Below are 14,742 nucleotides of genomic sequence, written 5' to 3' on the forward strand. Positions count from 1 at the left end.
TTGCAGTTATAACAATAGAAGGATGAAAATAGCCAGGATCACAAAATACAAGAGGGCAGGAGAGACCCTTCAGCCTGTCTGCCCCATGGTATCATATAGTGTTTAGGAAATGAGTTCTGGAGGTTAAGCTATCAGGGTTCAAATGTCAGTTCCACACTGGAGTTTGTAGGGAGAAGGCTGAAGAGTGCTTTAGGTAAAAGGAATAGGATACACTCGATGTGCAAACAAAGCATGGCTCATTCAGGAAACAGCAAGTAGTTCAGGAAGGCTGGGCCATACTAGAGGGGTAGGGAGAGAGCTAGGAGAAGTAGGGAAGTGGCAAGAGGAAAGGATGCAGAAGGAAGTAGGAACTGGTCCTGAATGGCTTTATGAGACTTCCTGAGGAACTTGAACTTTAGCCTAAAAGAAAGAAGACAAAGAAGAGTTTAAATTAAGGAAATGACATGCTCTAATTTATGATCTACATTTTAGAAACATGGAAGACAAAAGGTGGAACAAGACTACAAGGAAAGGTGGCAGTGGCCTAAACTAGGAAAATGGTCATCAGAATGGAGAAAAGTGGACAGAGCCCAACTCATTCCTCATCTTCCACTCTTGAGCTCTCTAAGGATTACAAGTCATCCCTTGAGGTTTTGCATTCAAGCCCTCCTTAGATTCCATTTTTGAGCTTCAGTCTCTAAGGATGCAGAGCTTGGAGGTAACTCCCTTAGTCCATGCACGAGCTGGACCTCTCTGGCCTCCTATAAAGGAAGGGCGGAAAGTGGGGGGATGTTCATACCTCACTTACTGCTAATTATCTTTATTTTTTTAACTGCTCCTATATTTTCTTCCTCCAATAAAACAGTTATCCACATACACCATTACATGTTTAATGTGAAGCAGTAGTTTTATTATGAATTTCATTTATCTTCATTTGTAAAAGACAACAGAAAGTAAATCTGGTCTTAAAACAATCTATGCAAAACCAAGTCAGTGAGTAGTTTCTTAGAGAACCATACCAAAGTGAAGAGATAATCTAGATAAGTGCAATTATTTAGTATTTGCTATTGCTACTAAAGACTTTCCCATTCATTAAAAATGTCTTTTAGTTGAATCTACCGCTGTGAATAAATTTTATGGATTGTAAAATAAGAAGTATTAGAAACTAGAAACAAGATTGCATTTCCCACCAGTCCAGTAACAACATGGAAATGAATAAAGCCTCCTTCCCTTAGGGATTTCTAGATTTCAGAATATTCTCCATTGTACTGTGAAAGTAAAGTAAAGCCAATTTTATATTTCACATTTGCCTTGAAGGTCAACCAATGTGGTTTAAAGGAAGGAACATGGGCCCGGGAATCAAGGAATTTGATCAAGCTTCCAAACCTTTCTGATCTTTGATTTTTACATCTATTAGGTGGGAATAACAATTATACCTTTTCCACTGTGTTTTGTGAGAATTAAATGGTTTGATGTCTGTAATAAGGACCAAAAATTCTGTGATTTGAGAATGTTCTATATCTGCTTCATCAAATCAGGTAGTCAATAGCTGCATGTTGTTGCTGAACACTTGAAATATGGCTAGTGCAACTGAGGAAGTGTATTTTTAATTTTAGCTGATTTTAATTAATCTAAATTTTAAAAGACACATATAGCTAGTAATTACTGTATTGGAAAGTGCAGCCCTAGAGTATGGTTTTAGTTTCAATTATTCCTACTGCAAGTTAACTAACTCTACTCTGCTTTGGAAATTCATAGATTAGTATATTGTCCTTGTAAGAATGAGTGTTTCCCTTATATGTAAGCAAAGATAGGTATGTAACCATTTTAAATACAATTTGTGAGAAGAATCAGAGTGCAATTGCATTTTTGTCCACCACTTTCCTTTTAAAAGTTTATTCACTGGGGGGAGTTTTTTCCCATACCACTGATGAAAATTCCCCAGTTGGCCCTCTATATATTCTGGTCACTCTTAGATTTAAAGAAAATCCTGTGGTTACTTTAAGTTGCAAAATTTAGTTTTGATTCATAAATGAGAATGCCCCGTCCAGTATTTCCATCAGCACACCAATATTCCAGTGTAAGGCAGATCCCCCTGTCTCCATGCCCTACAAGTACACAGCCTTCTGGGGAGGAGATGCAGTGCACATGTCTTTTTCTACCTCACCTCCTCCATTACCCAACTTGCAAGCTCCTGTTACTGAAGCCTCCAAAGTTAGAGAAGAAGGAAGGGAAGGGAGAAATAAAACAGGGACGTTTTTATTCTACTGGTATGATTGAAAGCTGGCTTTGCCTCTGCAATGTTTATTGCTGAAACTGGGGGGATGGGGGGAGGGGCGCTGGCCCACACACAAGTATACGCAAGTGAGCTTTGGGGGATCCTCAGAGGCTTATGATTGTACCGCCTGTGAAGCGAGCAATGCATCTAATTCTTCTTTAGTTATGCCTCCCTCAGCTCTGGTTTTCTAGCAGGAAAACACATCAAGCTTTCCAGGAGAGTGAAATGAAGCCACTTCCTCTAAGCTTGAGGTAAAAAAGTATCATCCTTCATTTCTATCTCTCTATGTTGGGTTAGCTCTCCAAAAACCATTCTCACAAAATCCTCTCAGTGTTTTTTCTCCCCTTATTTTTCTTTATAACCTGGAAGTGGGTGAAGGGCAAGAACTGTGAAAATATTCCCAACAGGGATTTTAGTCAGAAACCTCTTTTGGTGTTGGAAATCAGTTGTCTAAAACTCTTAGCCAAATTTCCAATTTAACATCCTTGATCACTGCAGCTTTGTTAATAGGAACTACAGACAGGAAATTACATAAAAATCATCAATACGAGACCAATAAATAAACTTTGGCATATTCATAATCGTTGAGGTAAAAAATAGTGTAGTATCTTCATATGCAATGATATGGATCAATCACTAAAATACATTAAGTAAAAAAAGGAAGGACATTAGACACTCTATATGCTTAGAATATTTATTACTGGAAGAAGTCAAAAGAAACTGAAAGCTACCAAGCTGCGCTTCTGAGGAGAGGACTCAGAGACTAGAAACCTGAAACCTGTTGTTTCAGCTTACATTTTATTCCACATGCTTTTATATTATTTAGATTTTTTATTGTGTGTAAGAGTTACTTTAAGTTTTTTTTTTTAAATATCTTTGTAAATATACTTGGATATATATTAAACACTCTATTCATTGTTCAATTTTTTAAAATATTATTTTCAAGTCTTTCTATTTGGCACAAAGTCTCCAACATCTTTTTTTCAGCCCTGACATCCTGACCCAGTTATTTCTAAATGTAAGACCAAGTGAAATGCAACTCCCAGACAATTTACCAGCTCATTTATAACATCAACCTTTGCAAATGGGAATGAAACACCAAAGACAGAATAAATGAGTCTATATTTTTCAGTAGATGCATTAGCTGTAACGAACATGCTTTCTTTTCACAGAAGAATACAGAAAAGATAGGTTGAATTACAGGTATAACATAAAAACTACACTCATACTATAAGTTTTTAAGCTATATGAAAATATGGAGGAATTAACATTTCCACGTGGAAAATGATGCTTGATTCTTGATATTCAAAAACAAGTAATATTTTTTTACTGAATTTTCAGTTTATTAAAATCATCCAAAAAGAGAGACTGTTCACTTTGCTGGGGACTTGCTATTTTTCACTTAGGAAAGGATACAGAGGATCCTCTTAGCACCTTAGAATTAAATTAATGCTATAGATATAAAGGAGAAAGTTTCAGCAAATAAAAAACAGTTTGACATATGAATTAATATGTAAATTAACACAATTTGTTTCTTTAGAATGGCAAAAAATTGAGAAGAGAAACCCACATATAGTTTATCTCTAATAAATTTTCACAAAGTCAAACTGGCTTTTTTCTAATAACATAGATTTGGTCATAAAATATTTCCTGTAACTTCAGTCAGGAAGAGAAATTGAAAGCTATGTTATAGAATTAAAGTTAAGTATTTAATTTCATACAAAAGAAAAAAATGAGAAGAAAAACACTAGAAGACAACAAATTACAGTATTACAATAAATATTCTAAAAATGTATTTTCCAGGACAAACAAGAGTTGGAAGAAGCCCAGATCCCAAAGGCCTTCCTTGGTCCTCTTCCTGCTTTCCCTGTCTGTGGCTGATTAGGTCATGACCTCAGCTTCCTAAAAAAGCTGCCCCCTCCTCTACTTTCTTAAATTAATATCCTAGTGGTTTTCCAGCTATTGCTTGATCATTCCTTCCCTGTTTTTTCCTGCGGCTCCACCTATGTTACCTGTTTATTTAAACACTCCCCACTGTTTTCTAGTTCTTCTCAATCTCAGTGATCTCCTTCAGCTACTACAGTCTTCCCCATGATTCCAAATTCCATTTTTACTGGAAAGGTCAGTGATCTTTGTCTCTAACCTAGATCTCTGCCCTGAGCTGCAGAACCGTAACAGACACCTTCAGAACGTCTCTGTGTGAATGCTGCCATATCCTTAGACATTTCCAAGGTGGAACTAACTCATCTTTCCTTTCTTAACTCCACCAACAAAAACGCCTGTTTCTTTTCCTGGACTCTGCCTTTGTTGACAGTTTCATAACCTCCGCAGTCATTTCTGATGAAAATCTTGGAGCCCTCTTGAATTCCATTCTCTCTCTTATACATCACATCTGTCTACTTGATAAATCCTACTGCCACAGTCTCTTTTTTATCCAATGCCACGGTAACTACCCTGGGTTTTCTCCTATTATGTCCTTTCTGGAGTCCCAATCGCCTCCTCATTGCACTGGTCTCCCACTTTCTCATCTCTTCCTTCCTTAAGCCATTCCACCCACTGCCACCAAAGTCATCTTCTTGAAACACAGGTCTAATTATGGCATTCTGATGTCTTTCCCTGCCATTCTACTAAAAGTGCCCTGGACAAGACTTCCAGTGAAATTGAAAGGATACCTTTCATTTTTATTAGGCCCCTCTGTGACACGTGACACTATTAACTTCTCCCTTCTTAAAAAGTTCTCCTTCTTTGTCTTCAATCACTCTACTCTCCATTGGAATTTCTCCTATTTCTCTGGTCTCTCCTTCTCAGTCTCCACTGCGGCTGTTTCTTCCTCTGATTAAACCTTAATATTATCAAGTCAAAGGGCACCACCCTAAGCCCCCTACTCTTCTCATGCTCTTATCCTTAATATCTCCAGGAGACCCCATCCACATCCATGACTGTAGTTATGCCTAGGGACTGCTGACTCCCACATCTATCTATCTCTAATCTATCTACACTCCTGACTCCCAGACCCATCCAATTGCTTAAGCAATTTCTCCATGTGGATGGTCAAAGGCATGTCAAAGTCCACTAGCCTCAAGTGAACTCACCTATCCTTTCTCCCACACCTGTTTCTCCTGCATTCCCTATCTAAGGGAACAAGGACAGGACCATCCAAACAGTTAGTTACTTGTGTCAGAAATGTGGAGGTAATCCACAATCAATTTTACTCCATTCCTGCACCCCAGTCACTGTCCCTAATCCACTAATTTCTGTAAAATTAATATCTCTGAAATCTTCTGCCACATTGCATCACTAGTAAGATTTCATTTGTGTAAGCTCTATTTTTTTCTCATCTAGATTTCTGTAATAAATCCTACCTGGTCTGCTGCCTCCAATCTTTTCTATTCTCATGTCACAGTATTTTGAGGATGATGTTTCCAAAATGAAGTTTCATCAATTCAATTTTTTGTTAAGTATTCTATACGGGCTTTCCTTCTCTTGTATGATACAGTCAGGAGTTTTAGTGGGTAGTATGGCTTATAATTCAAATTCTAGAAATTTCTCTTTAAAAATAATAAGATATGTCCTATGAATTTTGTACAAGAATGTTCAATGTGGCAGTATTCATAATTGAAAATATTGGGAGAAACAGATATTTTCAAGGGTAGAAGTTTGGTTAAATTATAATATCACATACCAATGAGCAATTAAAATCATATTATAGAAGAATATAAATGATATGGAAATGTGTAGTATATTGTTAAGTGAACTAAAATGATTACATAACTTTTTTTTATAAATTATTCATTCTTATTATCTATTCTAGGCATAAAAAGACTCATAGGATATTCACAGAAATCTTGAAGATGTACATCCTTGTTAAGTATGATTGGCATTCTCAAGTTTTCTACAGTGAACATGCAACACTTTTGAAATCAGAAAAAAAATTAAAATAAATGCTATTTTATAAAAGACAAAACTCAGTTATCAAATTTCCTCAAGCAATTTCCTTTATCCCAAAAAGTATCTTGGAATATCTCCCACTGTGGGCCTCCCTCTCCTCACACACTTCCCCAGCCTGGGTTAGGCATCTCCATCCTGAGCAAACCCCTGCCTTAGTTCTCACATTGTATTATCAGTTTTACATACACATTGGCCACTTCCTCTGTAATATGAGCTCCTCCCTATATCCCCAGCACTAAGCAAAGTACAGGTAGAATAAAAGTTTACTGAATAAATAAATGAATAATGCCACTCATCTCACAGTGACTCACACTGATTCCTCACTGCCTTCAGAATAAAGTGCCTGCTTCTTAGGCTGATATTTGAAAAGCCTTTGGAATTAGAGGCAACCTTTCTTTTCAGTCTTTTTTCCTCCAAATTTTTGTCCCCATTTCCCCAAATACTATACCTCCACGCACGCCTATCTATGGGAGGGATGATGCCTCACTCACTGCTGTATCCCACAGGTTAGCTCACTCAGTGCCTCATACATAGTAAGTGTGCAGAAATTATTTGTTGAATCAATGTTTGGATAAATTAACTTTACCAAATATATCTTACACTTTCCACTTCCCCATATTTTCTAAAACACTATTCCCTCCATTTCTTGCCTTTTTAACTTCCTTTTTCTTGTCTTCAAGGCTCAGTAAAGTTTGATCACCTATAAGAATCATTTTCCAATCTTCCTAGGCAAATCAAATTCTCCCCAGTACAAATACAGCACTTATTTGAGACTTCCCCTTACTTAATTAGGCTCTTTTGATGTTATTTAAATATTAGCTGGATTCTAAATTTTTGGAAGTTAAGGACTACGATACTTTAATGTCTCTCTTCCCAGTCTCTTCCTACCTATCCTTTCCCACCTGTCCTCGCTGGGATAGACTGAGTAGATATGGAATCCACCACCCTACTTACTAACTATTGATGTAATATTTCTGTGAATCAGTTTCTTCATCTCTAAAGTGGCTAGGATATCATTATCTGCCCCTGCAAATTAATCAAATAAGATAATGTAATTAAAGTGCTTAGGACAATACTTAGCACATGGTAAGCGTTCAATGGTGTTAACAGTTGTTATCAGTGTTATTACTAACATAATTAACACTAAAGATAATGTCTCTTAAATGGACAAGTCAGTCAATCCCTCATACCACAGGCTGAGAAACAAGGAGGTTGATTTGAGATCAACTTTTGAACTATATTGTAGAGATTGGAATGTTCCAAACATATCTGAGTCTCCCAGATGCCACAAGCGTCTGGTTTTCATTTACATCTGGAAAGATTATTGAACTAGAACATTTGAGATAAACAAGTGTGTTGAGAATGGGAAGAAACAAGAACTCTCATTCATTTTGACTAGGAATATAATGTGGTATAAATATTCTGGAAAGTAATTCATCAGTATCTTATAAAATTGAAGATGCTTATGCCTATGACTCAGCAAGTCTACTCCTAGAAATATCCACTAGAATAATTCTTACATTTGTACACAAGTGACATGTATAAAAATATTTGTTGGGGCTGGCCCTGTGGAGGAGTCATTAAGTTCATGTGCTCTGCTTCAGTGGCCTGGGGTTTCACTGGTTCGCATCCTGGGTGCAGACACAGCACTGCTCCTCAGGCCATGCTGAGGCGGCGTCCCATATGCCACAACTAGAAGGATCCACAACTAAAATATATAACTATGTACTGAGGGGATTTGAGGAGAAAAAGCAAAAAAATATATTTGTTATAGAGCTACTTACAATAGCAAAATACCTTACACCTATGAAAATGAATAACTGTGCTACAAAAGTCTACATGAATTAATCTCAAAAGTACAATAGTGAGAGAAAAGAGCAAGTTATAGATGAACAATGTATACTCTAATATTTATATAAAATTTTTAAACATTCAAAACAATATTATATACTGTTTATGGTTATATTCACATAGCAGTGGAAAAAATAAAAACAAAATAAAAACAGACAATGGAGAGAGAATCTACAAAGTCAGGATAGCATTAACCCCTCAGGAGGGAAAGAGAGGAATAGGATAAGGGAGGGTGCTTTATTTTTTTAACTTTCTTTTATTTATTTTTTTTAAAGATTGGCACCTGAGCTAACATCTGTTGCCAATCTTCCTTTTTTGTTTCTTCTTCTCCCCAAAGCCCCCGAGTACACAGTTGTATATTCTAGTTGTAGGTCCTTCTGGATGTGCTGTGTGGGACGCCACCTCAGCATGGCCTGATGAGTGGTGCCATGTCCATGCCCAGGATCCAAACCGGCAAAACCCTAGGCCCCCAAAGCGGAGTGCATAAACTTAACCACTTGGCCATGGGCCGGCTCCTATTTTTTTTAAATTTTGAATACTATATTTGTTAAGCTGGGAGGTGAGTACATACGTCTTTGTGATATTTATCTATCTTTAAATATCTTTCTACTCTGTATTGTATGTATTAGGGAAACATCTAAATTAAGTGCTTTTCCCAATAGAAATAGAAGACACAAAAAACTCTGCTCTACCATCCCTGAAAATGAAACCTGGTGGCTATTCTCCTAGCTAGAAATGGAGATGTTTTTGTTACTGTGAGGACACATCCTATAAAGAAGCCTCATCTCTGAGGCAGGTAGTGGCCACGGTAATCAAGAGAGAACTCCCAAGAGAAAATAAAATGTTGGGAAGAAACAGTCAATTTGCTCTTACTTCCCCTTCCCATCCCTAGATACCTGAAATTCTCTTTCTTCAGCATTCCTTCTTGAGTGGGGCAGAAGGAAGAGCAGAAATAAGTTTCATTTTAATGAGGGAGTTGCTTGCTGTCTCCGTTTCTCTGGCCAACTCTGATGGCTCTCCAGAATTCCAATCCCATGTGATTAACAATGCAGTTCCATTTCCACTGGAGAGTCACCTCATCTCAATTTCAAATTACCTGAAGTACCAAAGATCATGTTCCCCCCCAAAAACTAGCTCCCTCTCTTTTGCCTCAGTGTTACTGTCATTCTCTCAGACCACCAAGTTTAAAAACTCGAGAGCATTGTGGAAGCTGTCTTTTTATTATTACTTAATTTTCTTTTTGATTGAATGACTTTCTCATCCCTCTCTTCTTTTCCATTTTCATTCCCAGCACCCAGTATTTATTCATGCTTAGATTATTAAAACCTATTTCCAAAGTGTTCTCTTTGCATTCACGCTCCCTGTGCTCTGTAGGGAAGAAGACATTTCCTCTACCTGCTCTGGGTCCTTCTGGCTGGAGAAGGAATTAAATTCACATGAGACAGAATAACAGGAGAAAATTAAACACACCTTTATAACACGTATACACGGGAGAGGCTCAGCCAACCTGAGCAACTTGCCAAAACGGCTGAAGCCACCACCTTAAATATCATCTTCAGCTACAGACAAAGGAGGATGTTGGGGGTGGGGGTAGTCAGTTATGGGAGGTTACCAGACAAGTACAGTAAACAAGAGTAAGATTATTATGAAGATTTAAGTCCTTGCCTTCTGCATTAAGAGTTTCTAGAGATAAGGTCATACCCCTCTTCTTCCTGGTACAGAGAAGGAGACACTTTACAGATGGAGATTTCCTTTACAAATGTAAATGTCTCTTAACAAAGGGTAAGTAAATTCTGCTTTTCAGAGTTTCTTTCCTGTCCTTAGTTATTTAAAAGTAACCAGCCCCAAATAATCCTCATGCTAAAGAGACATATCTTGGGGTGGCCAATTCCAGTCTCCCACATCTCCAACCCACCTATATGCCATTCCTTGGATGATCTTCCTAAAGCACAGCTTTCGAGATGTTGTCGCTGGGTCACGACCCTTTTGGAACTCCACCATCTAGAAGCTGAAGTCCAAAACCCTTTAAAACTTCCACAATCAACCTTCTTCCTGCATCATCACCCAAAGCTCCCTAGGACACCTCCATAGAACATCCAATATCGCTCTTTTTCAGCTATACATAAAAACAGCCTATTTAATTTCACTTCCTAATTTTTTCACTTGATATTGCATCTAATTCAGTGTTTCCCAAACTTCAGGCATTCTGATACTTTTTCATTTTTCTATTACCAAGTATCATCTGAACTATTTTTTACTTAATATTTTTCTGTAAATCCACTGTCATTTTAGCTCAGATAAGTCTTTTAAAAGCAAACTTCCATCAGTATCATATATGGAAAAACCAGTATTGATTGGAATAAATAGACAATAGCTATAAAAATAAATGTTATTCTAAAAGTTAAGCTATAACTAAATTCTTTTTCCTCCTAAAATCATCAAGCCTGCTACTTACTATATTGTTGTTATAAAGGAGGATTAAACAAGTGTTGGAAGAATTTTAATCATATTAACAACAAAACTCTGTCCTTGAAGAATTGAAAGTAATTTGAAAAATATAATAACTTTCTCAGTGTGTAACTTAATGTTACTGATTTTCTAGTCCATATATTGCCTACAATCATTTCATCCATACAAAGTTTTGGAAACACTACTTTAGATGAGATATTCTCTTCATCTGTTTCTGCCATTTCCAACTCTGCACATCCTTCCAGGCCTGGTTACATCTCCACCACTTTCCTGAGTATCATCCTGATATTCAGTACACCATGACCTCCCCTTCCTCTGGCATTCTGGGCATGCATTTCTTCCAGGTTTGGAAAGTCACTTTACTCTGCCTTTGCTGACTCATATGCAAGTTTTCAAATTTTTTTTTTCTGTTCTCCAATGATTATAGTTCAAGCAAAGATTTATGGAGGCTTCTTTTTAATCCCATGATACTGAGCATCATACCTTCTAAGGAGTGGGAATTAACCAACAGTGACTCCAGGAATGGCATGAGTGATTGATGGATTAGGACTTCCTCCTTTTAGCTATTTATGAGTACATATCTTCTCTAGTATACTAAGATTGCCTCAAGGGCTATGCCTCAGTCACTCTTTAACCTCAAGTCCAGGCCAGTGGAAGAATACTGTAGAACTGCTAGAAGTAATTGTTAAATGGATAAATGACACTTCCTAGAAGAAGTAGACTATAGATGGCATTCAACAGCAAAAACAATGCTGCCCTTTTAGACTGTATACTATATTTATCAAGTGCTTCTGCAGCTTTCCTTCTCCTTTGTTTTCATTGTAATGCTCCCCTGGACTTGCTGAATAGCTCCTGAGAGAGTTTACATTTAAATGGTGTATTACATGCAAAACTTTGAACACTCGGCACAAACACTGCTTGCTATCACCTTCAGCTATCACCAAATACCATAAATGATACTTAGTCTTAATAGACAGCTAGGCATATGTGTGGCCATTCAAGAAAAGATTTTCCAAAAATCCAACAACATGTTTTCAAGTTTAAGATCAGTATAATTCCAGATTGTCCTTTGTCCTGCAAATTATCTAATAAGTTTTCAGATAAGATGGTGTTTAACAGATCCTGTCTTTTTTTTTTTTTTTTTTTGCTGAGGAAGATAAGCCCTGAGCTAACATCTGGTGCCACTCCTCCTCCACTTTATATGTGGGTTGCTGCCACAGCATGGCTAACAAATGGTGTAGGTCCATGCCTGGGATTTGAACCTGCAAACCCAGGCCGCTGAAGTAGAGTGTGCCAAACTGAACCACTACACCACAGAGCCAGCTTACAGAGCCTGTCTTAATAGTCTTTTTTATCTCTAAGATACAGACACATAAAAATAATCTGTTTATAAGTTAGCTACAGGGAAGCTGAGAAAACTGGGATAAATAATACATTTGAGTTGTAGCTAAAGTTGTCAAGTAAGTTGTAACTAATAATTATGACTTCATAATTCCAATATTCTGTACAGTACACATTAAAATCATATGAAAAATCACTATTATGAATTAGAGATAATTATGTAATTAAGTTAAGGAGAGTATAAAAGGATCACCACAAAGGTCCAGAGAACTTTAAGAGTACACCAGAAATGCATCATCATCATACTAATTACTGTTATGTAAAAACCAGACACTATATAGGTGATCCAACGTGAATCCCAAAATTAGATCCACTATAAATGGACTTAGACATTTCTAAGGAGTCAGGGACATCTTAGTAAATGGGAGGCACCAGAATTTTCACTACATGCTCTTTCATCTGCTTTTTTCCTAAGTGTGGTGAAAAATATATAACAAAGTTTACCATCTTCACCATTTGTAAGTGTATATTTCAACACTATTAAGTATATTTACATTGTTGCACAACGAATCTCCGGAACGTTTTCAAGTTGCACAACTGAAACTCTATACCCATTAAACATTTACTATTTGCCCCTCCCCCCAGTCCATGCCAACCACCATTCTACTTTCTGTTTCTATGAATTTGACTACTCTAAGTACCTCATATAAGTGGAATCATACAGCATTTTTTTTTTTTTTGGTCTCTTTGATGTACTTTTGAAGCTTAATTGAAACTTATTTAGGAAGAAACCAAGCTGATCATCTGACAGTTATTATCTAACCATTTAGTTAGTACAATGCACTATGCTAATTTCATTCTATTAACCCAATAAGGTAGGTTTTATACCCCCTTTACAAATGAGGAAACTGAAGGTTAACAAGGTGAAGCATCTTACCAAAGGTCACACATCTAACAAGCAGTGGGGACACCAAATCCAACTTTATCTGACTTCAGCCTTTTCAACACAACTGGCTGCCTTCTGAAATATTTAAAATTTCCTGAGGATTTCGACCATCTACACGTTTGAAGCTACTCAGACTGTTTTTTTTTTTTTTTTTACATTTGACTTTGAATGTTCAATGTCTTGCTCTTCTTTTTATAAATTATTTTATTCTGTATCCTCTCTCAAGGTATTATTCTATTCTATGTCTCAAAGTTTATCATAAACCACATCCCACAAACCCACAGAACATAATTACCTTCCCTTTTTTCTTCCCAAGCTGGGCTTAGGATGGAAGAAACATTTAGTTTGTTCAATTGTTCTGGAAATGACAGAGTTTCCTAGTGTGTGCCATACATCAATAGTGAAAAACCCATTAATTTTTTAAGAACAACACTTACAGTTGTGGAAATGAACTCCAGCTTCTTCAGTTCAGGAACATTGTTTTAGTGAATGGAAGTTAGTCTACCAAAACCGAGGACTCTCTTCAAACGTGCCTTGCTCTGTGTGCCGCGCCTGAACTAAAGCTTACTAAGCCACCTGGGACTAGAAGTCCTCCCAGTGTGGCTCCAAGGTTGCCCAACCAGAAATTCTAATAGGCAAAACAACTACAATGCCCACAATTCAGACTCCTCAGCTGAAACCAAGAGAAGAGGGTGGGTGGCTACAGTTTCACCCTAGGAAGAACGGGTAAATAAATGGAAAAGCAGTAAGTTAAAAAAATCAGATGGGTGTATCTAAGAACAATTTGTAAATATGTACCTATTTCTATAAAAAGAAACAAAAGTGGTTGATGTTTGCAGAGGAATAAGATGTTTGGAAAGAAATAAAAAATCTTCATGCAAACAAATCCTCCTGCCGCTGTGGAACCTGCCCCACCAGATTCTCTTTCAGTGATTCAGAGCTGAGGATGCCTCACTGCCTTGTGGAGCAGGTGAATAAGGACTTCCTAGGTGAGGCCTGACAGCCTCTAGTTCCTCCTACGTCAGTACTGTAATTGTCACACAGAGGTACTACAGATACAATGGTGACCTTTTACCTGTCATCTTCTAAACTGCCCTGGATGTCTTAAAAGGTGCTTTCAAAAATGTGGGGAAGATGTTGACATTTGAACCCTTGTTGATATTTCCATTTCTTTTTCCATTTCCTAATTCTGTGTTTTCCTTGTACATTCCAGTGTTATTTCTGATTGCTCAAAATTCAAGAATAAGAAAATTGGAGGGAAAAATTTTTTAAAACATGGGTAAAATGAAAGGTGCAATAGTTGCTTCACTTCTTTGCAACATCAGGAACAGAGAATATTAAAAACAAAGAAAAACTAAGAAATGTGTTTCCTCCATTTGTTCATACAGCATCTTTCTCTAGCTTCTTATTTCCTTTTAGACACAGCCCAGATAATGGATATAGACAAGCCCTAGCTTGGTTTGGACCCAAAAATATAATGGGAGGATTCATTTAAAGTAAGTAAACAGCAGAAAGGTAACAAAGGAAAAATTTATTTTCTCTTTTTGGCAACTTTCTCCGCCTCATTTCTACATGCCACCTCCCTAAAGAACACTGGGTTTTCATGCGTCCAAGCTACTTAATCCACCTAGAGCTCTGTTGAAATTTTCCCTTGGGTCATCATTTGTCATATCCTATTTTCCTTTGTCACAGGTCCCTCAATCTCCTGACTACAACCTAACTCTCCCTTATGTCATTTATCTTCCTTCCAAAACAAATGGCTCTCCATTTTCCCAAACCCTATAGATTTTGTTCTCCATGCTGTTTCTTCTTCCTAAAAAATTCTTTGCCTACCTTTAAATGTTCAGATCTTTCCTTTCTTTAAAAGCTCAGTGAAAAAACACCCTTCAAGAAGTCCTCCCCAGTCTGCCCTAATCTGAATTATTCTCTC

At 37.2% G+C, this 14,742-nt stretch overlaps 1 protein-coding gene across 5 annotated transcripts in view; it reads right to left on the reverse strand.

Moving 5' to 3' along the window:
* MACC1 (MET transcriptional regulator MACC1) overlaps nt 1–13,748 on the reverse strand; it is a 73,982-nt gene extending 60,234 nt beyond the window's left edge. For 2 of the 5 annotated variants that reach the window (XM_070509969.1, XM_014830611.3), the window contains exon 1: nt 13,250–13,380. The gene's annotated coding sequence lies outside the window, so the exon portion shown is untranslated. Of the gene's footprint in view, nt 1–13,249 lie in introns of all 5 variants that reach the window. The other 3 variants (XR_006524549.2, XM_014830614.3, XM_070509961.1) reach the window with 3 other exon arrangements.
* Nucleotides 13,749–14,742: the final 994 nt, after the last annotated feature.

This window comes from Equus asinus, chromosome 1 (genome assembly GCF_041296235.1).
Source record: "Equus asinus isolate D_3611 breed Donkey chromosome 1, EquAss-T2T_v2, whole genome shotgun sequence".
NCBI lineage: Eukaryota > Metazoa > Chordata > Mammalia > Perissodactyla > Equidae > Equus > Equus asinus.